The following is a 25,685-nucleotide window of genomic DNA, read 5'->3' as shown; positions in this document are numbered from 1 at the left end:
CTAAACAAGCCCAATTCTCCCAGCCGTTCCTCAGAGGAGAGCTCCCACCTTCTGGTCATTGCTGAGGCCCCCTTTTGCTCTCGGCTGCTGTTTTCAGCTTTAGCTGGTGGCAAAGGAACTGAAGTACTGCAGTGCTGGGCAAGGAGGCCTGCAGTGGGGCTTGAAGAACACAACAAAAGCACTCCCTGCCAAGCGGTTCTAGATTGCTCTGTGGGAAGGTGGGGCCTTTCGGGGGACTGACTGAGCATCCAAGGGCTTCCAGTTTGTCCTTCCTGCCCCACTCTTAGAGGTTTCTGCCAGCCAAAGAGGGACAGCTGAGCAGGATTTGTGCCAGCCTCACGTGCTGCCTGGCCCGCTCAAGTAGATGAGAACCACTGCAGCTTTGCTGCCACCTTTTGTGGCAGACAGGCAGCTGGCGACGGCGCCACTTCCTCGGCTCTCCCTGCTGTGAAGGAAGATGCCAGCCAGGCCAGGAGGAGGGGGGCATGCCAAGGCAGACACTGCTCTCCTTGCAAGCCAGAGCCAAGTCCATCTGCGCTCTGCCCCTTCTGTCTGTGTGTTTCTGGGCCCTAGAAGAACCCAGCTTGACCCTGTTAGAAGCTCAGTTGGAAAATACTGGTTCCTTTTCCCTTGGTCTCTTTTAATTTGTTGCTTTGGTTTCTTTTTCCCTTTGGGCAGCATCCATTTCTCAAGCTAGCGGAGCCTCTCTTCAGCCTCCTCTGAGAGCCTGATTGCTGTCATCCCTGCAGCAAAGTAATGCAGGAAGCAGAGGAGATGACAAGGACCACTTCAGCAGGTAGAGAACGGAGCCTCTGAGAACAGGCAGGAATCCTGAGGAGAGAGGGCCCAGCAAACAGGCAGACTGAGACAGAGTGGGAAAAGAAGGTGCCACCTCCTTTTCTCCCATCTGCTCATCCTCCTTCTAAATTTCTGCTTAGGACAGCATAGCTGGAGGGCACAAAGTCACTAGTGATGTGCAGATTTGAGCAAGGCAGGAGTGGCATTGCAGGCGTGAAGGGAATGGGAAGGCCAGAGCTGTGTCTCAGCAGGAGGGAGCTCCCACAGGATGCCACCGGCAGAGCCAGGCTAGAGCTGTGGGAGAGGGCTGGATGTTCCCAGCTGCGGAGGAGGTGCCTGAAGCTGCTGGGAACATCCTGTGCATTCTTTGACCCATTGAGGAGGGCGCTGCGTGTGTGCTCATCTGGCCAAATTGATCAGAATAGTTGGCTTCCTGGTTTCCCTTTAGACTCCTGACATGTTGGCAGTCACTGGAGACAAAATACTTCAGAGAAATGGATTGGCTTTGGGGCTGGTTTCATACTGGTGTTGTATCATGACTGTTTCATGACTTCTACTATTCCTCCTACAGATCACTTGGGCCCCCGCCATGCAAATCTCCACTCCAGGTGCTTTTCAAATGAAAAGGAAGGAAAGATCTTCATGACCAGGAGCACTTCAGGATTCCTTTCTCCAATGCCAGCTCGGAGCCAACCTCAGAAGAAAAATCCTAGACATCCACAAGCCATTTGGAAGAATCCCTTCCTTGACCATTAGAGGCACACCTCTGTGTCTCATTGGTACACCCATGACTGGCAGCACGAAGGGGAATGTCCAGTGCCACACCCAGCTTGGGCCGTTTAAGGTTATCCATGAGATGCCAGGACCGTGAGCAAAGCCCTGGGTGGGCTCACCTACAAATTGTGTGCAGACTTGGAGGTAGGTGCCACAGGCAAAGTCCATCAGTTTTGCCTGTCCGCTGGCCAGGTGGAGGAGGACGTTGTCAGCTTTGATGTCTCTGTGCAGGACCTCGCAGCTGCTGCAGTGCCTCACAGCCTCCAGCACATGGCGGAACAGCCCCTGCACCAGTCTGCTGACAGGAATGCCCGCACATGAATGAAATCAAAGAGGTCCTGGGATCGCTCTGGGCACTTCATCACCAACAAGAAGTTTTGGCAGCGCCTAAATCAATCCAGGAGCTGGACAACACCATGCAACCCAGTGGACACCAAGCCCAGCAGTTGGATCTGGGGCACGCAGGTGCTGTTGGGCTGCAGGAAGACCACGATGCTGTCCGTGGGACTGATGCCGTGCCAGGGGTCTGGAAGCTCTCAGCCAAACTGGGATGATCTTTGCCCTCTGCTAATCTCCCTTTGCTCTCCCTCGAGGCGTTCTGGTGGCTTCCACCCTGCTGAGCTCAACTTATCCCGTCCAGCACACCCCGGTTTCTGCTGCTGACTCCACTCCCTCACCAGCTCACCCCAAAGATGGGTGCAATCCCCTGACACACATTTGACGGCCACCTGCTAGCCAAGGGGAGCAGCGGGCTGAGCTTCCCGCCCGCTCTGCCGAGCCCCATCCTCCTCCCCCCTCACCCTCCTCTGCCCCCCGCCAGACCCCCACTCACCGGGGCGCTGTGCTCCAGGCACGTCCCCTTGCAGACGCTGCTGCAGCCGCCGCGCCCCAGCAGAGAGCCCAGCCGGTTTCACCCCTGCAGGGCCTCCTGCGCCTTCCCTGGGGCCAAAGGCGGCTGGCGGCGCTGGGCCCGGGTCCAGGAACGGCCCCCGACCGCCCCTCAAGTGTCCCAGGAGGGGAAGCTCTGTCTGAATGGGGCACCCTATTTCTCCCGAGCTCTATCACCAGCTCTCCTAAGCAGAAATGGCAAGTTTGGAAAGAAATTGAAATGTAGGCCTTAAATGTCAGAAAGGCTCAGGAGACCCATTAGACAGTCCTAGGTGTGCTTCTGAACGAGACATTTCACCCTGGCTGTAATAAGCACGCAATCTTCTCTCGAAGATCTCAACTTTTATCTGAATAAACTTCTGAAATGGAAAATTCGAAATGTGAGTGTGATTCCTTTATTCCTACTGATGTGGCCACTGAAATTTTACAGCCTTCACTGAAGAGCCTTCAGAGCAGAAGCCAAGGCAAGCACTGCAGCTGCTGCTGCTGTGCCAGACAGCCCCGGCTGGGCAGGGATGGCAGGACTGTGCCGCGGGCTGTTTCTCCTTCCACAGCTGGGCGGTGCTTTTCAGTCAGTAATGACAAGGGGTAGGAGAACAAAGGAGACTTTTCCTGTTCCAGCACTTATGGACGCATTAGGGCCCCCTTCAGGGCAGAGTTCCGGCTTCCAAAAATAAAGCAGAGGGACACAATTGGAAAATGCCTCCCTTGAGATCTTCTTCTCTGTTGGAAAGGAGGGACCCAAGTGCCAGGAGGAGCAGCAGGGCCCGGTCCCTGCTCTGTGCCTGCAGTGAGGGGCTGCTGACGCTGGGCGGCGCCATGGGAAGGGAGAGCCCCTGCGCGGGGCGGGCGGGGCGGGGCAGCCACCAGGGGGCGCCCGGGGCGGGGCGGGGCCCCTCTGTGAGGGGGGAGAGCCTCGGGCAGCTACGCCAGGGCAAAGCACAGCGCCGGGGCAAAGCACAGCGCCGGGGTAAAGCACAGCGCCGGGACAAAGCACAGCGCCGGGGCAAAGCACAGCGCCGGGACAAAGCACAGCGCCGGGGCAATGCACAGCTCTGGGGCAAAGCACAGCGCCAGGGCAAAGAGCAGCGCTGGGGCAAAGCACAGCTCTGGGGCAAAGCACAGCTCTGGGGCAAAGCACAGCGCCGGGGCAAAGCACAGCGCCAGGGCAAAGCACAGCTCTGGGGCAAAGCACAGCTCTGGGGCAAGGCACAGCACCCGGGCAAAGCACAGCTCTGGGCAATGCACAGCACCGGGGCAAAGCACAGCGCTGGGGCAATGCACAGCGCCGGGGCAATGCACAGCGCCGGGGCAATGCACAGCGCCGGGGCAAAGCACAGCGCCGGGGCAAAGCACAGCGCCGGGGCAATGCACAGCGCCGGGGCAAAGCACAGCGCTGGGGCAAAGCACAGCTCTGGGGCAAAGCACAGCGAAGGGGCAATGCACAGCACCCGGGCAATGCACAGCGCCAGGGCAAAGCACAGCGCCGGGGCAAAGCACAGCGCCAGGGCAAAGCACAGCGCCGGGGCAAAGCACAGCACCCGGGCAATGCACAGCGCCAGGGCAAAGCACAGCGCTGGGACAATGCACAGCTCTGGGCAAAGCACAACGCTGGGGCAAAGCACGGCGCTGGCAAAACACAGCACCCGGGCAATGCACAGCGCCGCGACAATGCGCAGCTTCAGCGCAGGCTGACCAGCAAGGGAATTTTCCCGTGGAGTTCAGGATTTACGCCTTTTAAATGCCAGTCCTGCGCTGAGCTGGGCCAGCACAAAGCCTCCTGAAGCACCGCTGCCTCCTCTCCAGGCTTCCTGCAAGGCCTTTGCTGACTGGGTCCAATCAGCCAGGCTGGAGGCCGGCTCAGCTGATGTTGCAAAGAGCTGCTGTCCAAAACAAAAATCTACAAAAGCCAAACCAGAAAGGCAGTATTAGTTCCCAGGCCCAGTTCCGCAGAGGCAGAGCCAGATTCCTCTGCTTCCCAGAAGGATGCAGGAATAGGACAGGAGGGCACTTTGTGCCCCTTACCTTCATGTCTAGCACCTTGCCATTGCAGGCCAACTTAGTTCAAAATCACAGTCACCCCTTTATCCAGAGTCTTCAGCTTGTTGGGATTTTCCCTGTGGGAGCAGCCTGGGAATGCTGCTTGCTGTCACAGGGCTTTGTTCCTTGCAGGAAACTCCAGAGACTCACTTAGGTCCCTCTATCTAAAACATGGCCTGGGTTAGCTGCCATGAGGATGAGCAGTGTAAATCGTTCCTCAGCACATGCCAATCTCTGTAAGAAATGCTGATTCCAGTGGGATTTAGGTGTTGTTCTCAAGAGCACTGCAGTTCAGGCTTTCAGCAGCAAGACAAGAGCAGGCAGCTTGGCAGGCCTCCAGCATCCCCAGCACTCACCTGCCTTGCAAATTCCTCTGCTTCCTGTAGCCATGGGCTGAGCCCCTGGTGCTGCCCTGCGGCCTTCTCCTGTTCCCCATGGCACTGGCACCTGTTTGCTCCTTCCTGTGGCATATTGTGGGGAAGTCTAGAATGAAATGTCAGCGGAGCATTGCACAAAACCTGACCTTTGGATCATTTGCCCCATTTGGTGGTTGCAGCCATCCCCAGCAGACATGGAGTTTGCAGTTCCGTGAGCTGTGCCATCCAGGAAGGGAAAAGTAAGTTGGCCCAGGAAAAGCACAATCAATCTACTAAGCTCCTGCAGGCCAGAAATGAGAGTGCAGCAAAGGACTGAAAAATGGAGTGCTATGCAGTATGCACTGTGGGTAGGATAGAGACTTAAAAGCCACTTCCATGGAGGAATCTGCCCTTGCCCATTTCCTACAAGCTGAAGGGAGTGGGGTTCTGCAAAGGCACCAGGAGCGCCTTCAGTGTTGGACAGAGAACTTTCTCAGGAGCAGAGCTGCCTTGGGAGCTGGACAGAAGGAGCAAATGCGCCCATGTGGGCACCCACAGAGTGAGGGCTGCTCCAAGGGCACTCCCTGCCATGCCGAGGACACGGGCACTGCCCCGTGCAGAGGAGGTGTCCCCTGTCATATTGACAACACCAACGCTGTTCAGTGCCATGCAAACACCTATGGGTACTTTGTTCCTCAGGTTATTTTCCCCACTAAGGTGTTGTTCTTCCTTGAGCGAGCCCTAGAGTTTTCTGGTAGATGTTAGCCATGCAGTAAATGGGCAGGAAGGACAGGCATTCCAATTTAGGGAACTCTCAGGGATATTACCAAGGCGTGATTTTATCCACTGAATTGAAGCAAGGGTTGCTTGTTTCAGTCAGAAGCATTGGTGGCCAAAGTGCTGAGTGTGCGCTTGGTGCCTGCTTTGTGCTCCTTTGGGATCCTTTGAGCTACGGGTTATGGACTGAAGGAGAGGATTGTGCTGCTTTGGGACAGAGGAGAACTTTCCAGGCTCTCTTTTGTGTTAGCTGTAGAGAAGGTTTGGTTGCTATGCATGAATTCACAGAGCAACCCAGGGCTGCTGCTATTGTGATGTCAGTGCAGAGCTGCCACGTCACAGCATGGTGGTCATCAGGAGGTTGCCCTGGTGCACGCGAGGCCTCAGCGTCCAGAACAGCTCTTGGCGTTCTCGTTGCAGGAGGATCCTGTACAGAGGAGTTCTCTGGCAACAGTCTGTGCCCTGAAAAGGGAGTCTTTTTCTTTTGCCTGCCGTTGTACGAGTCGGCAGACTCGTCTAGGCATCCTTTTGTTTCCCCTGCGGTTGTAGGGTCTGCAGACACCTACAGGTGTCCTTTTATTTTCCTTTTCTTGTTGTACGGTCTGCAGACTTGTGCAGGTGTCTTTTGTTTTTCACTTTGTGTTGGTACAGTCCGCAGAGTGCCGCGGGTCTCCTTTTTTCCTCTTTTCCTTGCACAGTCTGGGGACTTGTGCAAGGTGGTTTTTCTTCCATTTTTGTTTTACGGCCCGACGACTGAAGCAGCCCTGCTGAAACGATGGAGCGAGTCCGTAGAGCAGTCAGCAGGGCTTTTTCAGCGATATCAGCCCGCAAAATTGTTAATGGTCTGAGACGTAAGTAGAAGTTTTTTCCTTGGGGGCAGAACAATGAAAGAAAAGTGCCATGAAGATGCCATAACTTTGGTAAAGCTCCTGGCAACAGTTCCAGCCAAAAAGGGGGTGTCCCTTGTCCAGCAGGGTGTGGACAACTTCCAAAGTGCAGGCTGGAAGAGTTGTGCAGGCGTCCTTCTATAAACTGTGCAGATCTCTAAAGGAACTTAAGCAAGGCATTGTTTTTCTGCATTCCCGCCTTAAAGGATGTGCCTGTCTAACTGGCCCCCCTCTGTGCGCCACAAGAGGGATTGGCTTTGCACTGAAGGGCAAACTGCTGAGCAGATAGTGTGGGCTCCTGAACCCCAGAGCTGGGCCTGTGCTGTGTCCAAAGAAAGCTGCAAGCGCCAAGAGGGGTTCAGTGGAAGCTTTTGTGGGGAATTGTTTACAGCAACCACGTGGCACATGCTGCATGCAATTTACAGAAAGAAAAGGAAGTGCAGGAAGGAGAAGAGAAGGAAGCTGCTTTAGTTGTAGGGCGGACAATGAGCTCCAATGCAGGCAGTGACTGCTAAGGAACAATTTCCATCTTCCTGGCCCCAAGTTTCTAGTTCCTTAGTGGCAAAGCCGAGCAAAAGGTAGACGCAGCCTAGGATAGTGGCCTGCAGTCCTGCTTGCTGGGCTACAGAACTGCTGCTCCCAGGAGGGAGGTTGTGAAAGGAAAATGCTCTCTGCTTGGCTGGCCTGGTTCTGTGGGATTCCTCAGCACCAGCAGTCTTGTAACAGCACCTGGTTTGTTCTCTCTTGCCGTGGCAGGTCGCCTCAGAGGTGGAAGGAGTCAAGTCTACGGTTCGGTGAGTGGGACGGGCACCCTTGACATTCCTGGTGCCTGAGGATTATGCAGCAAGCTGCGGGCTTGCACTGTTGTAGTAGAGTGCCAGGCTGGCAGGCCAAAGGAAAGTCCACACCAGTCCACGTCTGCATGAGCACTACCAAAACAATTCCCTCAGTTTCTTCCTTTTCCCTTGAAGAGGCTTTAACTAATGTAACTAATGAAACTACGTTTAGCTGACAGAAGGCTACATGCTGATTGTAGCCTGGCTAAAATATCTCCTTCAGAAGCACATGGAGTCCTGTTGAAACATTAGTCTCATCAGCCCACTTGACATGAGTATTAGTGACTGAGGATCCCATTTGTAGTGAAATTCATGGCTTCTCACTAGGACCACTGGTGATAGAGCTCAGGAGAAATAAGGTTCTCTATGACAGCTTACTGCCTGTCCCTCATGCTGCTCTCTGTCTGCAGAGCAGCACAGTAGCAGCTGCAGCAGCAGAACCTGCTCTGGCTCGCTCTCTTCCACCAGAGGGTAAAGGGGAGGCAAGGGACAACAAACCTCCAACTGTGTTGTCAGTCCAGGCCTGAGCATCCTGCAGCAATCAGTGGCAGCTTTGGTTGCTTCAGTGCAAAGCTTTGGTGCAGTGCAGAGCTGCAAGTTTCTGAGCACGCAGCATTTGCCCTTTGTGGCTGAAGATGCTGAGGGCTGGAGTTCTTCCATAACCTAGCGCTTCAGCCCAGCCACTGACACGTGGGAAATGGGGTCGGAACTCTCACACGCAGGCATCATTTTCCTGCCATTCTGACAGGGACTGTGAACTTGCCTTGGTGTCAAAAAAGCTGTAGCGTGATGTCCTTTAGTGCTGCTGGTGAGAAAGTGAGCCCCGTTGTGCACAGTGTCTGTGCAGGCTCCCTGCTGCCAGCAGAGAGAGCGGTGCCAAGGCGCAGTTCACAGCCTTGTGGGGAACACAGGAGCCACCGTTGCTGCAGGGACTTGCCCATCTCCAAGCACTGTCTAAGGAGCTACAGTCTCTGCTTTGACTACACCCTTAACTTTGACATGACCCAAGTTTGCTGAGAATCCTGAATAGCTCTGCATGGCAGAGACAAGGTCTGTGTCTGAAGGGCTGGAATGCAGTTCCTATTGGCTGCTTCCTAATGCTTGAAATCCTGAGGGGAAGCCTTCTGACCAGAGCTGAGCAGGGAAATGTTCCCTGCTTCCATTCTGAGACCTTCAAAGCAACACAGGCTTAGTTGGTCACCCACATAAACAGCCCCACACAACAGCTTTTGCCTTCAGGTGAGCTGTGTGGCCGCTTGTTGCTTCTTGCAGCTCTCAGGAGCCAACTTCCCTGCTCCTCATTGCTCGTTTTCCTTTTTCTTTGTCCATTCCTTGCAGGCCCCGCTAGGAGAGCTTCTTGCCTCTCAGAACTCCTCGGCCCAGGCGGGAAAGGCAGAGAGGGAGCAGAGCACAGCTAGAGTGTGCAGTGCCCAGGAGTTCAGGTGTGGTTAAGCTTTCTCGCTTTCTCTGAGCAGGGTTGGGCATTGCTGGGCTTCAGGAGGTTCGGAGTCAAAGAAGAAATTTGGCTTTCTCATGGTTTGACTTGCTCAGCATAGACAGGGGAAGGCAATCTGCGGGCAGGTCTGGCTGCCTGCTAGGACTCACTTCTCAAACCTTCTCAAACCTTGACAAAAAGTATGCTGAACTGGACCAGAGGAAAAGCAAGGGAGGTTCAGGCTGGGTTTATGGAAAGGAAACCTTTGAACTGCAGAGGCAGCAGAACAAGTGCCTCAAAGAGCTTGTGCAGATTCCACCCTTGGAAATTTGGAAACCCCGGCTGGATAGGGCCTTGAGCGGCCTGTCCAGATGCCATAGCTGACTCCAAGTGCTTGGAGCTGAAGATGGTCCTAGAGGCTCCCTGGGGTCCCTGCCGGGCTAAACCATCTTGGGATCCTTTGATTATTGGATTGCAAATCTGTACCCACGTCCTCCCCAGGCTCTAGCTTGCGGGCTCTTTCCTTGTTGCGCTAGTGAAAGCAAGAGTAATTGTGGGAGTGCTCATCTGGACTTACCAGGCCTCTCTTAGCCAAAGAGGAACTTTTGCAAGTCCGGTATCCACTGTATCAGAGAGGAGCACTAGCAGGCAGGAAGCTGCTAAGCTGAGAGTACCTGAGCTTTCTGGAAATGTTTTGTGGCTTCTGAAAGCTACTTTGACTTCCTCCCTGGTGATTCTTTCACCTGCAGAAATGACAAAGAGAGATGGTGGTCTAGAGAGGGAATGCCAGCACTCTCTTGAGGTGGAAGTAGAGGGCTGTTGGAAGCCCCTGAGACCGCCCTGTGAGGGACATGGTGTGTAGTCCTGGTCTTGCAAGGAGACTGTGTTTCAATTAAAGGCTTGCTTGTCTGTCCCCTTGTTGTAGAGGGAAGGAGCTGGCTGCATTTGAGAGCAGGCGCCACTCCTCACGAGAGAGGGTGTCGCAAGTGGCAGCAGAGACAGCCGAGGAACCACGGCTTGCGAGGAACCTGCTGAAGGAAGAGGTTCCTCTGGCGGTGCCAAAGGTACGCTCACCTTATTCCTAGGCAGCACTTAGGGACAGGGAGCTGCCCCTGGCAAGACGGCCCCTAAGGCTGCTTCTGGCAGCAAGCCAAGACTGAGACTGTGCTGTTGTTGTTCCTCTTGAAAAATGGTGCCCCCTCCACTTCCAGGTTTGCCGCCGGCAGCGGCCACCCCACAGGGGTCTGGAGAAGCTGCTGCAGGAGTTCTCTCGCCAAGGGCACACACTGCCCCGGGTGTGCAGAGAAAAGGCGGCGCAGGCACAAGAGAACGCTGCCCTGGAAGCCCGACTGGCAGCCACGGAGCGGGACCTACGAGGCCTTTCAGAGCAGCTGGCAGAGGCCAGGTAAGGGCAGGGAGGAGCACCTGGGTGCGACATTCTTGAGGCTCTGGAATGACAAAGGGGGTGAGCATTAAGTCAGGATTTACTGCCTCCTGTTTGCGCTGCAGATGTGTCTCTGTCTGAGACGTGAAGAGACAAGAGAAAAAAGAAAAGGATACTGTGACCTGAGTGTTACTTTTCTGACAGCTCCACCTGTCAAAGCTCTTCTGGGCGCCCGCCTGGGACCCCCTTGCACATTCCTGGGCCAAGTGCAAAGCAAGCCATCTAGGCACTGACAGGAGTACTAGGGAAACTGTGCGGATGTTTGCTGATCTCAGGAATTTCCCGCAGGCTTTGCTTTCTCCTTCAGTGCATCTTAACTTCAATCTTTCCTTGCCAAGTAGTTTAACATGGCATTCCCAGAATTCAAGGCTCTTCCATGTGAAGGTTATCAGTAGGGTGCTGATGCTTCAGGTGAAAGCTGCAGGGTTGAGCTGAAAATCTTGAGACCCTTCTGACATAACTCTTGTCAGTTATGGTGCAGGAACCTCAAGTTGCTTACAAGGAGCAGCAGAAGAAGGGAAAGGTCTTGTGGCTTCTCAACAATGTCCAGGGATTCTTGCTGAGCACTTGTCCACCCGCCTCTGTTACCTGTCAAGGTCCTTAGGCAGCTCCCTTCTTAAAGAGTGTCAAGACATTCGGGCATTGCTGGCTCCGTTTAGCAAAAATCAAGGGAGCAAGCATTCTTGTTCATGAAAATCCAGTAATTTAAATGGCAGGATAGCTGACAGCCCTCCTCCAAGACATTGCTAAATCAGAGAAAACCTAGTTCTGGTTTCTTACTCATACTCGTAGAAGGTGGAGCTTCCATCTATCATTCCTTTAGTCCCTTTGAGTCACTTTGAGAGCATCTGGTAAACAAAGTATCTCTACGTGCACTAGGAATAACAGTAAACATTGAGGAGGCAGTGTTCAGGAGAAGACTGGCTTCTGTCCCCCTGCAGAGTGACTTGGAAGGGCTGATGAGCTCAGGGCTCTGAGCACAGGCTGGGCTTTTGCTTCTTGGCAGAGACTTTGTGGGCACAGCCACCCATGAGGAATGTGTCCGGCAACAGCAATTTGAGCACTGGCTGCTGAGATCAAACTCAGCTGGCCTTTCTGTGCTGGGCTAGGTCATGAGGAAAAGCTGGCCAACCACCTGGAGGTTGGCTGCTTTGCTATTTTAAGTAGCAGAAACCATCTTGCTGTAGCTGAGTTTCCATGCACACCCTTTTCCATGCTCAGGATATGTAACTGAAGGCATGTCCAGCTGGAGCAACTGCCCCTGTGCGCCAGGAACAATTTCTCTTCATCTTCACACCTTGTAGGTCAGAGAAGGAGAGCCTGCAAAGCAGCCTGCTGCATGCTCAGCAGCACGTGTCGGAGCTGGAGATCACCAGGAGCCGTCTGGAAGCCCAAGTGCGCACAGCCACACGGGCCCAGGAGGTGATACTCGGTGAGAGCCTGGTGTGCTCTGTTTCTGGTGATGGCCCAGCCTAGTGCAGTTGCTCCAAAGGCAGCTCTGCCCACAGGGCTCCTGAGGAGGAAAGGAACTGAGCACAAGTCCCTCCTTGCCTGAAACTGAAAGGGCTTCAGGTCAGTAGAGTCTCTGCTAGTGTGGTCTCTGACTGTTGCCGTTTGTCATGTTTGCAGAGGATGTGAAGGGCCTCCGTCAGGAGCTGCAAGCTGTAAGATCTCTCAGCAAGCAGCAGTGTGAAGAAATGGCTGAAGAGCTCCGCTGGGCAGAAGAGCAGTGCTGCAAGGCTCTCAGACACTGGCAATCTGCTCAGGAAGAGGAAAAAAGGAAGCTCCAGCAAGAAATGGTAAGCGACAATACGTCCCGGAAGTTTTCAGGCAAGCTTGGTGGGCTGGCTTAGCAGAAGAGCAGCCTGGGTGACATGGCTGCAAGCATCTGCTGTAGGCTACACATTGCTGGGCCAGGCAGCAGAGGGCTTCAAGGGCTCCTACTAGAGAGCCTGTGAAGACCAAGAGGATGGTGCCAGGACAGTACCTGCAGCCACGGGTTCAGGCTGGGTATAAGCCAAGTTTCCCAGAGAGCTGGATGGTCACCACCCAAAGCATGGCAGCGAAGGATCTTGCCCACAGCCTCGTGCCATGCAGCAGACGGCTGCTGACCTTGCTGCACTCTGCTGCCCCAGCAACTGGGTTCCTTGCATTCTGTCCTTCCACGGTGGACAGAGAGTCTCACCTTTGGGCTTGAAGCATACGCAACAGGCCCCGTGTTGCTGGTATTCCAGCTGGTGGCCTGTCCTGTGACTAGGGCATCGGGGTGCTGGCTTCCTCCTCATCCTGCAGTCCACCTGCAGGTTTTCCTTGATCAAAGGGCTGCGGCACTTTGAGAACACAGCCTGCGAGAGCAGACAGAAATGCTGAGCAGACAGGAAACAGGCAGCCTTCAGAGTGGGGAAGGAAGGCGGAATCTCCTTTCCTTCCACCTGCTGAGCCTCCTGTCAAGTTCTTGGTTAGAAGTGCTGGAGGGTACAAAGCCACTACTTGAGACTCTTCAGGGAGGGGGCTTGTGGCAGGGATGAAGCTGTCATTTTTTCTTTGGGGAGCACGGCTGGGACTTCATCTGGAAGTGTCTCTTCCTCTCATCAGAAGCAATGTCTGGAACAGCAGCACTTGGAGGCGCAGGCGATGCTGGAGGAACGGGAAAGCTTCCTGGCAGAGGTACAGAGGGAGCAGGAGAAAAGGCTGCTTGAGATGAAGCAGGATGTTGCCATCAGGCAACCTGAATAAGAAAAGATAGGAACCAGAGCCAGTCAAGAGGCAGCACAGAGTGTGAAAAGCGAGTTTGTGTGTTGCTTTGGTCTCCTCTGGGCTCCTTATGGGCATTGCTTGTCTGGACACTGTCTGTCTGAGCGGGACTGCCTCTTAGCCGGCCCGTGGTAAACATGAGGAGGAGAACAAAGTGTTTTTGGAAAGCGTGTGCACCTCAATCTTGGTTGCCACACAAGTGGTGTGTGGGACGTTAAAAGGCGCCTTCTCTTTGTTCCTGTGCAGCTCCAGGGTCAGAATGCTGCTCTCTTAGCCAAGGTGCACCAGCTGCAATGGGAGCTAGAGCAAAGGTGGCAGCAGCTGGAGCAGCTGAGGCAGCAGCTGAATGAGGAGCGTCTGAATGGGCAGGTGAGCGTGACCAGGCAGGCTGCAGAGGGAAGGGCAGTGATGGAGGCGCGAGCTGGACATCTCAGGAAAGGGGAGGCAAGGACTACTGCAGGCACTGGGAGCACAGAGCCGGGCAGGCTCCAGCACTGTGCACCAGGAAGAAGAGTTGAGATGAAAGAGTGAGAGCTGGGTGGAGAAGCAGAATGGAAGTGCCTACGAGACTTGGAATAGAGAAGCCTGAGCATGATGGCAGGAGCTAGTGAGACTTTTCTTGACAGAATATCAAGGACAAGATGCAGGCAGAGCTGCAGAAAGCTTGGAGGATGATGAAGGCACTGGCGCAGAGGCACAAAGAAGAAATGGAAAGGATGTGCAGGATCCAGCTGCAGTACAGGCTGGCAGAACAAAGGCAGGTGAGTGAAAGAGCAGTAGGCACTGCAGTCATGCAACAAGTGGTCTCAGCTCTTCTCACCTTTCCCCTGCAGAGCAGCAGGTGGATGGGGGCAAGGCCCCTGACTGCCATGCTCTGTGGTCTGCGTTGCAGCTCGCCAGCACAACACCTACTGGGCCACTGAAGCTCAGCTTTGCTGCCCTGGGCATCAAAGCTTGTGCTTTGGCCGGTGGGCCAGCAATCCTGTGAATGTATTTCTGCTGGCTTCTTAGTGCCCACTTTGTTTATTGAGGAGTTTGCTCAGGTGAACATGGTGACCCATGCACATTCTGAACAAGTTGTCCCTTTCCACGGTGAATGCAGGTCTCAGAACGGGGTGAAATTTTAAGGTGTCCTTTCCCTTTAAGCATCTCTACTCTGGCTGGCTGTTACGAGCTGTAGTCTCTGCTTGTTTGGCTTTGACTTGTGCAGCCAAACACCGGTGTTGTTCCTGATGGCATGCCTGTGGAATGTGCTGTCAGGGGCATCTCTGCCAGCCACATTTCTGACACAAACAAATTTCTTGTCCCAGATGAACGAGGGCTCTGCCCTTGAAGGCGCCGCTGCAGCAGCACCCTCCGAAGAAGCCTCCCCTCCGCAGCCTGAGAGCCCGAGCAGGAGCAACTCGCCCTGCTCCGTCCAGGAGAGCGAGAAGCAGTGCCTGAGGCTGCTGAGTAGGTCCTGGGGATTCCTTGTGCAATCCAGCAGTGTATTATGGGGTGTGTGCCTGAGCATGAGCTGTAGCACATCTTCCTCCTGACTCTGGTGTCGGGGAGACATTCTGGACTCCCTACGGGAGCCATTGTTGTGCTTGGAGGCAGCCAGGGAGCATTTTGGGGCACTCCTTTTGCCTTTGAGGGCAGCTGGGTGTGGGTGGCCTTTGCCTGAGGTTCCATGTGCACTAAAGGCAAAAGCAGAGATTGTTTCCTGAGCAGCAGAAGGCTGCAACCTAGCCAACGACTGAGTCAGCTTGTGTGTGCTGGTCTGGCCTTATTGATCATGATAGCTGGCTTCCTAGATTGCCTTTGGACTGCATTTGGAGACAAAACACTTCAGAGAAATTGTTTGGCTCTGGGGCTGGTTTCATACTGGTGGTGTTTTCATGACTTCTACTATTCCTTCTACAGTTTGCTTGGATAAAAATTCTTCATTTTTGTTAGGGTCACCTCCTTGGAAGGAGCATCAGGTGATAGCAAAACAACAGAGGAAGGGGTCTTTTCAGCACACCCCAAATGTTAAGAAATTGTATTCTTAGAACAATCCCTGGGAATCAGAGAGCAAGAGGTGTTTTCAAAGTGCAGCCAACAAAGAAAAACACATTTTGATTTTCCAATCCCCCTTGGATAGTTCAGTTGTATGCCTAGGGAGACGCATCAAGAGACACTTCTATGTGGCAGGGCCAGATAAAACTGCCCTGCAGGCAATTGTCAGGAGGAAGCCTGCATCCCCTCTGCTGCATGTTCCTCCAGTACAAGGCACTTTGTCAGGGCTAAAGCCCAGCCGGTAAATACTCTTGGGATACTAAGGATTGGCCTCAATGGCTGCACTCTTGGAAAGCACAGCAAGGCCTTGGTGACTCTGCAGTGCAACTCAGTTGCTCCTTGCAAGTGGTCATAGCTGCCAGTGCAGTGCTGTCAGAGAATAAGAAGCGAGCAGGTACAGAACAGAGCCCAGTTTACTCAGTGTTGGCCATCAGCTGTAGGGACAAGAGGTGAATGGATCGACTCCTCCTTGGCTCTGAACTCAATGACACCCATGTTCTGTCTCGAGTGGGGTCAACAGCTTGTAGCAGTGCTGAGTCTGGCTCTGGCTTCTTCACAGTGCCTGTCAGTGGCCATTTGTGGGCTCTGCCCAGGTTGTTGTCATACCTGCCCTGCCACTGATGGCTGCTGTGACTGCAGGGGCTGGAGCCTTCCTTAGCTGTGAGGTTTCAGCAGCCACCGCGTTGCTGCAGCTTTGCCTGCACTCGTCAGAGGATCAGCATCTCGTTTGTGCAGGTGTCTGAGCCACGGCAGCGCCTGAGGAGCGGCGCTGTCCTTGTTCCCCGTCTGGGCTGTGCCCTTTGGGAAGATGGGGCACGTGGCTGGTGTCCGAGGGGCCGAGGGCAGTGCTAGTGACTGCTGCAGCCCAGGCTGAAGACATGGACTTGTTGTTCTTCACCAAATGGGGAATGGGCAAAATCATCTTCAGAACTTAGCCTGCTCATCAAAGAAGAGGGTCCGAATTCTTACAGCCATTGTTCTTGGATGTAGCACAGCATGAGCTGCTGTTCTCTGAAAATGCCAAGGCATTCTTTAGGCAAACTGCTGAGAGGTAGAGGAAATCCCCTCCTCTCCTGGATTTCACTTTGCAATATTCCTTCAGCTCTGCAAAAAGCAGCTGTTGATAAAACTTCATCCCAGATCGCAAGGTGCATTGAAATCTTGGAATTATGAAACCTTTTGTTGAATCTCACAAGAGAGTGTTATCTCCCAGGACAAGGAAGGGTCCTGATTTTTCAGCCCTCCTTCCCCTTTGTGGAGCACAACCACTTGCCACGGTGCCAGTTCTCTTCTGGTCTCTGTCTGCTCTGACGGTTTCTCCGTGGGCTTAGTCTCCTCTTCCAAGGAGTGTGCAGAATCAGACTCTGTGCAGGCCACGTGTGTTACAGAGCTGCCTGTCTTCTTACTGCGGCTGCTCTTGTTGTTGTTCTTGTTGACACTGTTGTTAGCCAACCGACCAGAAATTGCTCCGCACCGCAGAAAGTGGAGCTGAGATTCTGAGATCCACTGGAAGTCAGGATCTCTGTTTTGAAGTTTGCTTCTTGCATGTTCTTTCTTTCTTTCAGGGAGTGTGGTGAGCGTGGCAGATCCAGAAAAGAAATACACTGGATGGAGAATTATTGGCAGAGGGTGAGTTCAGCCACGCTTACTCCTCCAGAACCATGGGTCACGTACGTGGCTGCTGGACTATCCAGAGGGAAGTCAGGCAAGCTGCAAGCATCTTCAGACCCTGGCTTTAGATTGTCCCTGTCTCAGTACTGGTCACAAGGCATCATCAAGGATAACTGCATGCTGGCAACCAATGTCTTGCCTGCCTCAAGGAGGCACTTGCCTGTCCCTCAAGTGTGTGGCACGAGATTCCTCATTTTCCCAGCAGACATGGTTTTGCATGATTCCAAGTAAGATGGCCCCACAACTGAAGAAAAAACTGAGAGAGCAGCTTCCCCCCTGAGAGCCGTCAGACAGCAGCTCTCAGCAGCATTTCTTTCCAATATTTTGCTGAACACAACTTTCAGTGCTCAGGACAATAGGACAGGCTGTGTGATGCTGCCTGAGTTTAGCAGACAGAATCAAAAGAGAGCTCTGAGTCCAACAGGATTGTGTGTGTTTCATTGCTTGGAAAGGCGCACCACATGCACAAGCACAACAAGAAAGGAGCAAAGCAAACCGTCACATCCATAGTCTGGTGTGTACATTTGAGATTTGTAGCAGCTCTTTTTTCTTCCTCTTGGACCCAGCTTTGCTCTTGGACAAGCTGCATGGCAGAGGGTTGCTGGGCTGCTGTGGTATTGTCTGAAGAGTAGACAAAGGCTGGTGTTTGAGGGACACTCCAGGCAGCAGAGAGCTCCTGCCTGGGCTGCCTTTTGCTTCTCAGCACTGAACAGCTTCTCTGTTCTTGCCACTGTTCTGTTCCTAGGGGTTTTGGAACCGTTTGTAAGGCCTTGGACGCTGCCACGGGACAAGCGGTAAGTGCCAACAGCCCTTGCAGATTTTGCAGCTCTTGAGCGCTTTCCCTTGGGATGTGATCTGTGGCCAGAGCGTTGTGTTACCTGTCTTTGCTGCAAAGGCTGCCTAGAGGCAGGCTGAAAAATGCATTTTGGACAGACTTTGTCTCGCATTCTGAATCAATGTGAGGATGGCAGTGGTGTCTTTCCAAGAAGGCCATGCTATCCAGGACTGCCTGGATAAGTGTGCAGAGATTAGCTGATGGCAGCAGCTGTCATTCTGGCCCAATTGCTCTTAAGCTGAGCTTCAGACACAGATAGGATTTGCCATTGTTTCTCATCATGAGGTACACTTTGAAAAGACCTAAAGAAGGAGAGGCCTTGTCTGGAGTGCAGTTTTGCCTTTCAGTCCTAGGGAGCCAGGGTCACATAATTACACACAGACACTCGCACATGGATCAGTGAGAAGAAGCTGATGAAGAGCCTTAAGTAATACCGCCTTGTGTTGGTCCTTTGTTGCTGACATTCCATTACAGAGGTGCTTTTGGTACTGAACTGACATGCTGGTGTCTTGGAGAGTCCCAGGCTCTTTCTAAACATTCAGAGTGCTGAATTCTCCTTTCTGGCTCTCAGCAAATACAACTCCATCTTCCTGGTAGCTCCTTATCCACCTGCAGTGCTGTGCTCAGCAACTGCACTTGGAGGGATGTCTACAAGGAGCCTGAAAGCCCTGCTTATCACCTGGAGTGCATCCGTAGTGGTCCACAGAAAGGATTCTTCATTTTTTAACACACTCAATAATTACACATCTAAACTGTGTTGAGGAATGTTCTTCAGAGATGCAAAATCCAGAAGAAGTTAGGATGTGCTAGGATGTTAACTTTCCTTTGAGTTGCCTTGGAGTTGTTCTTTTTCAGACAGCATTTTCTCTGCAATGGATTGGTGTATTTACTTTGGAGCACAATCAAGAATGGCAGCAGTTTCTGACACACTGATCAAATTCCCTAGAAATGCTAATCTGTTTTCCACAAATTGAGTTTCATTTCACAGAAGCAAAATTCCTTTGGCTTGCAAAACGCGTGTAAATGATAACAGCAGTGATAAAGGAGGTCTCGCGGAGGAGTCTGCGAGGGCTGAGAGTGCTGTTAGCACATTGTGGCTGATGCTTTAGAGTCCCTTTTCACCGAGGTGACAAGGCATCCTGGCCTGCGAGTGCACGGAGGAAGAGGCTCTTGTAATGTCTGTTGCTAACGGCTTTCAACGTCATTGTAGGTGGCCGTCAAGGAAATTGATCTCCGGCACCAGCGCTGCAAGGAAGTATTGAAAGAAATCCTGGTCATGAGGGAAATGAGGAACCCCAATATTGTCACCTACCTAGAAAGGTAAGTAGTTCTGTATTTTTAGGGGAATGCCAGTTTCCATACTTGCCAGGCAAAGGTTTCAAGCACTTTGCTCAGTGGCAGAAAATTGATCTTGCTATGAACATCAGTCCACTCCTGTATGAGGCATGGGAGGAGATGGCATTCTTCTGGTTCCTGGCAGAAATAGCTTCAAGATTGTTCTCAGAAACCTGGCTCTCTTACTAAGCCAGCAGCCTACTTACTGAGTGTTTCTTTGCTGTTTTGAGGCGTGATTTTTTTTTCTGAGTGCCGGAAGAGAAGTGCTGAGAAAGCATCACAGAAATTATTTCCCTTGTGCTGTTCCCACTATTTTCCATGGCCTTGCATGCCAAAAGAGACACATTATTTGCCGGGTTTGAGGTAGTTTTATCCTGTTTGTGGCTGTCCTTTATGCAAGGCTTCCCAAAGGGTGTTGGCAATGCTGCACCTGCACGTCCCCTCTGAAAAAGCTGTGAAAACGCTGTCTCCTTGCTGTTGGAGTTAATGGTGCAATTTGTGTATGAAGACAATGAAGCAGCTGTTGGGATGTGTCCGCTTCCAGATCTGCCTCTGCTATCACAAACTGCCGTTTTCCCCTGCTTGCCCCCTAAGCCGTCTCCTTTCCAACGGGTGTGCAATTAGATGGCACAGATTGCAAGCCCTGCATAGCCTGGGTGGAGCGTGTCTCCATTTTATTCCGTCTTCATTTCCCAGTGACCTGGAAGCAAAACTCAGCTGTAGTCTTTTCATCCGTATGGCAATTTAGCTGTGCCCATTCAGCTCTACACTGTTGTTTTCATCTTCCAGCTACCTTGCCAATGGGTTTGTCCTGCTGGTGTTGGAGTACATGGATGGAGGCTCTTTAGCAAAAGTGATCAGCGAGAAGAGGATGGCCGTAGGACACATGGCAACTGTCTGTCAGGAGGTAAGGGATCCTGCTTGTGCTTGGGATGCCTTGGACAGCCTCATAGTTCAAAAGCGCTGCTAAGTGAGCGATTCCGCGTTCAGAGCTTTCTTTCTTTTGCTTCAGAGAAGAAAGAGCATCTGGACGGAAGTGCCTGCCAGTGTCCCTGCCCTTACTAGAGTCTGCTCTTTATCTGCTTTTGGCCTCTGTGCTCTCTGCCTCTTTTCAATTTTTTTTTTCTGTTCTGCACTTTGCCCCTCCAAGCCTTTGCCCAGAACCTTTCTGCATTGCCTTCTTTGCCGGTAAGCACAAAGATGCCGGTGTGTGAGTTTTAAACCAACAGCAAAGGCCAAGAGAGACTCATCTCTCATGGGTCTCAGCGTCAAAGGAGGGCATGGCACCCACCACGGTGCTTGCTGCTGAAAACTGACAAATGACTCAAAATGTCTTTCAAATCTGCTGACCAGGCAGCCTTACAGCCCTTTACCTCCAGTCTCCCAGCTGACAAGTGATGCCCTTGGTACCCAAAGCAGGGACTTTTCCTCTTTTGGCCAACCGTTGTTTGTCCTCTGAATGGGGAGAGCGCATCCACTGCAGCAGCGGTCATTCTGACTGGCTTTGCAGGGGACAGTCTCGAGCAGCACGTGCTGTTTCCCCCTCAAAGCCAATAGGCCTTGCCTTAGAGAGATCCTGCTCTCCCAGGGTTGCAGCAGCAAGCTCTTCCTCTTGCCAGCACTAGCTGCTCCTCTAACATCCATGAATCTTCAGGAGCACTTTCCTTTTGCACGTGATGAAATCAGATCAGGCTAACTTTTGGCCTCCTGTTTCTTTTTTTCTCTCTCAGTGCTTGAAAGGCCTGGCTTTCCTTCATGCCAACCAGGTGATCCACAGAGACATCAAAAGTGACAACATCCTTCTGGGCCGGGATGGCTCCGTCAAGTTGGGTGGGTATTCTTGCTCAGGGCGCAGCTGTAGGCTGCTGGGAGTCTAGAAGAGCAACAAGCATCAAGAGGAACTGTGGTTTGTGTGTGTCCCTTCCAGAGGGAGGGAGGCAGGCCACAGTGGAAACCTTCAGTGTAGATGAGGAGAAGCCACCACCCTGGGAATGGTGGTGGGTTTGTGAAATGGACAATTGCTAGTTTTCTTGGCTGCATCCCTGAGGAAAGAGAGCACAGCTGCTTTTTCCAGCTAGATTCAGTACTACATTCTGAGACTTAGAGCGAGGAAATCTTTTCCTTGCTTTCCTACTTGAAGCAGTGTTTGTTTTTCTCCTCAGCTGATTTTGGCCTCTGTGCTCTGCTCACATCTGAGCAGAGTAAACGGAGGTCGATGGTGGGGACAACTTGCTGGATGGCACCCGAGGTGGTGAGAAGAGAGCCTTACGGTCCCAAAGTGGACACCTGGTCCCTTGGCATCGTGGGAATTGAAATGGCCAAAGGAGAGGCTCCTTATGTTTGGGAGACCAGTGACAGGGTAAGGTGCAAATATGCTTCAGAATCCGGGATCCTTCTGGTCTGTTTCCATTTGACTAAATCCCATTCCCGCAGCTTGGATGAGTTCCAAGAAGGTGCACTCCTAAAAATGTCCCTGCAGCTCACATCAGCTGTCAAGGCAAGACCTGCTGCCCCTTGGAATAGCTGGAGTTGCACTGGGGCCTTTCTACTTTTGGGGAAGAAGGCTCATCTCTAACCATCTGCTAGGCAAGAAATTGCCACTGCAGACTGGGGCTTAAAAGACGGGCTCTAGGTGAGCACTGAAGGCTGTGGAAGAATCACGTAGAGTCTTGTGTTTCCTTTCACTTCAGGCTAACCACCTGATAGGCACGCAAGGCATACCAGATGTGCACAAGCTCAGCCTACCCCCTGCCTTGTGTGAATTTCTGGGCTGCTGCCTGCAGATGGATGTGGACAGGAGAGGCTCTGCCAAGGAACTTCTGCAGGTACGAGGCAAAGGGGCTGCAGGCCAAACAGCTGCTCCCTGTCTGGGTTTGCTCCTCGGCCCAACTCCAGGGCATCAGATGGGCCCCCCACAGGGTAATCTCTGCTCTGGCTGCTTTTCAAATGAGAACCAAGAAGGATCCAAGACTAGTTAAGCTTAGAAGGGAGTGGTGGAGGTCATCTAGTCCAAAGCCCCTGCCAATAGATCAGGTTGCTCAGAGCCCCAGCTCACCTGACCTCGAATGCTGACAGCGATGGGGCACCTCCCAGCTCTCTGGGCAGCCTGAGGCAGTGTTTCAGCACTCTCCTCATAATGAGTTTCTTCCTTAGAGCCTTTCTGAATTGACTCTCTTTTAGTTTAAAACCATTCTCCCTTCTTCTCTTGCAATTGGCCCTGCTAATAGATATGTTTCCATCTTTCTTCTGAGCCCCTTCAAATATTGAATGGTGTCCTTGGAGGCCTTGCCCATCTGCAAGCTAAACAAGCCCAATTCTCCCAGCCGTTCCTCAGAGGAGAGCTCCCACCTTCTGGTCATTGCTGAGGCCCCCTTTTGCTCTCGGCTGCTGTTTTCAGCTTTAGCTGGTGGCAAAGGAACTGAAGTACTGCAGTGCTGGGCAAGGAGGCCTGCAGTGGGGCTTGAAGAACACAACAAAAGCACTCCCTGCCAAGCGGTTCTAGATTGCTCTGTGGGAAGGTGGGGCCTTTCGGGGGACTGACTGAGCATCCAAGGGCTTCCAGTTTGTCCTTCCTGCCCCACTCTTAGAGGTTTCTGCCAGCCAAAGAGGGACAGCTGAGCAGGATTTGTGCCAGCCTCACGTGCTGCCTGGCCCGCTCAAGTAGATGAGAACCACTGCAGCTTTGCTGCCACCTTTTGTGGCAGACAGGCAGCTGGCGACGGCGCCACTTCCTCGGCTCTCCCTGCTGTGAAGGAAGATGCCAGCCAGGCCAGGAGGAGGGGGGCATGCCAAGGCAGACACTGCTCTCCTTGCAAGCCAGAGCCAAGTCCATCTGCGCTCTGCCCCTTCTGTCTGTGTGTTTCTGGGCCCTAGAAGAACCCAGCTTGACCCTGTTAGAAGCTCAGTTGGAAAATACTGGTTCCTTTTCCCTTGGTCTCTTTTAATTTGTTGCTTTGGTTTCTTTTTCCCTTTGGGCAGCATCCATTTCTCAAGCTAGCGGAGCCTCTCTTCAGCCTCCTCTGAGAGCCTGATTGCTGTCATCCCTGCAGCAAAGTAATGCAGGAAGCAGAGGAGATGACAAGGACCACTTCAGCACGTAGAGAACGGAGCCTCTGAGAACAGGCAGGAATCCTGAGGAGAGAGGGCCCAGCAAACAGGCAGACTGAGACAGAGTGGGAAAAGAAGGTGCCACCTCCTTTTCTCCCATCTGCTCATCCTCCTTCTAAATTTCTGCTTAGGACAGCATAGCTGGAGGGCACAAAGTCACTAGTGATGTGCAGATTTGAGCAAGGCAGGAGTGGCATTGCAGGCGTGAAGGGAATGGGAAGGCCAGAGCTGTGTCTCAGCAGGAGGGAGCTCTCACAGGATGCCACCGGCAGAGCCAGGCTAGAGCTGTGGGAGAGGGCTGGATGTTCCCAGCTGCGGAGGAGGTGCCTGAAGCTGCTGGGAACATCCTGTGCATTCTTTGACCCATTGAGGAGGGCGCTGCGTGTGTGCTCATCTGGCCAAATTGATCAGAATAGTTGGCTTCCTGGTTTCCCTTTAGACTCCTGACATGTTGGCAGTCACTGGAGACAAAATACTTCAGAGAAATGGATTGGCTTTGGGGCTGGTTTCATACTGGTGTTGTATCATGACTGTTTCATGACTTCTACTATTCCTCCTACAGATCACTTGGGCCCCCGCCATGCAAATCTCCACTCCAGGTGCTTTTCAAATGAAAAGGAAGGAAAGATCTTCATGACCAGGAGCACTTCAGGATTCCTTTCTCCAATGCCAGCTCGGAGCCAACCTCAGAAGAAAAATCCTAGACATCCACAAGCCATTTGGAAGAATCCCTTCCTTGACCATTAGAGGCACACCTCTGTGTCTCATTGGTACACCCATGACTGGCAGCACGAAGGGGAATGTCCAGTGCCACACCCAGCTTGGGCCGTTTAAGGTTATCCATGAGATGCCAGGACCGTGAGCAAAGCCCTGGGTGGGCTCACCTACAAATTGTGTGCAGACTTGGAGGTAGGTGCCACAGGCAAAGTCCATCAGTTTTGCCTGTCCGCTGGCCAGGTGGAGGAAGACGTTGTCAGCTTTGATGTCTCTGTGCAGGACCTCGCAGCTGCTGCAGTGCCTCACAGCCTCCAGCACATGGCGGAACAGCCCCTGCACCAGTCTGCCGACAGGAGTGCCCGCACATGAATGAAATCAAAGAGGTCCTGGGATCGCTCTGGGCACTTCATCACCAACAAGAAGTTTTGGCAGCGCCTAAATCAATCCAGGAGCTGGACAACACCATGCAACCCAGTGGACACCAAGCCCAGCAGTTGGATCTGGGGCACGCAGGTGCTGTTGGGCTGCAGGAAGACCACGATGCTGTCCGTGGGACTGATGCCGTGCCAGGGGTCTGGAAGCTCTCAGCCAAACTGGGATGATCTTTGCCCTCTGCTAATCTCCCTTTGCTCTCCCTCGAGGCGTTCTGGTGGCTTCCACCCTGCCGAGCTCAACTTATCCCGTCCAGCACACCCCGGTTTCTGCTGCTGACTCCACTCCCTCACCAGCTCACCCCAAAGATGGGTGCAATCCCCTGACACACATTTGACGGCCACCTGCTAGCCAAGGGGAGCAGCGGGCTGAGCTTCCCGCCCGCTCTGCCGAGCCCCATCCTCCTCCCCCCTCACCCTCCTCTGCCCCCCGCCAGACCCCCACTCACCGGGGCGCTGTGCTCCAGGCACGTCCCCTTGCAGACGCTGCTGCAGCCGCCGCGCCCCAGCAGAGAGCCCAGCCGGTTTCACCCCTGCAGGGCCTCCTGCGCCTTCCCTGGGGCCAAAGGCGGCTGGCGGCGCTGGGCCCGGGTCCAGGAACGGCCCCCGACTGCCCCTCAAGTGTCCCAGGAGGGGAAGCTCTGTCTGAATGGGGCCCCCTATTTCTCCCGAGCTCTATCACCAGCTCTCCTAAGCAGAAATGGCAAGTTTGGAAAGAAATTGAAATGTAGGCCTTAAATGTCAGAAAGGCTCAGGAGACCCATTAGACAGTCCTAGGTGTGCTTCTGAACGAGACATTTCACCCTGGCTGTAATAAGCATGCAATCTTCTCTCGAAGATCTCAACTTTTATCTGAATAAACTTCTGAAATGGAAAATTCGAAATGTGAGTGTGATTCCTTTATTCCTACTGATGTGGCCACTGAAATTTTACAGCCTTCACTGAAGAGCCTTCAGAGCAGAAGCCAAGGCAAGCACTGCAGCTGCTGCTGCTGTGCCAGACAGCCCCGGCTGGGCAGGGATGGCAGGACTGTGCCGCGGGCTGTTTCTCCTTCCACAGCTGGGCGGTGCTTTTCAGTCAGTAATGACAAGGGGTAGGAGAACAAAGGAGACTTTTCCTGTTCCAGCACTTATGGACGCATTAGGGCCCCCTTCAGGGCAGAGTTCCGGCTTCCAAAAATAAAGCAGAGGGACACAGTTGGAAAATGCCTCCCTTGAGATCTTCTTCTCTGATGGAAAGGAGGGACCCAAGTGCCAGGAGGAGCAGCAGGGCCCGGTCCCTGCTCTGTGCCTGCAGTGAGGGGCTGCTGACGCTGGGCGGCGCCATGGGAAGGGAGAGCCCCTGCGCGGGGCGGGCGGGGCGGGGCAGCCACCAGGGGGCGCCCGGGGCGGGGCGGGGCCCCTCTGTGAGGGGGGAGAGCCTCGGGCAGCTACGCCAGGGCAAAGCACAGCGCCGGGGCAAAGCACAGCGCCGGGGCAAAGCACAGCGCCGGGGCAATGCACAGCGCCGGGGCAAAGCACAGCGCTTGGGCAACGCACAGCGCTGGGGCAAAGCACAGCT

Source organism: Melospiza georgiana, chromosome Z, assembly GCF_028018845.1.
Source record: "Melospiza georgiana isolate bMelGeo1 chromosome Z, bMelGeo1.pri, whole genome shotgun sequence".
Classification (NCBI taxonomy): Eukaryota; Metazoa; Chordata; class Aves; order Passeriformes; family Passerellidae; genus Melospiza; species Melospiza georgiana.
Note: the sequence above shows the minus strand (reverse complement) of the source record.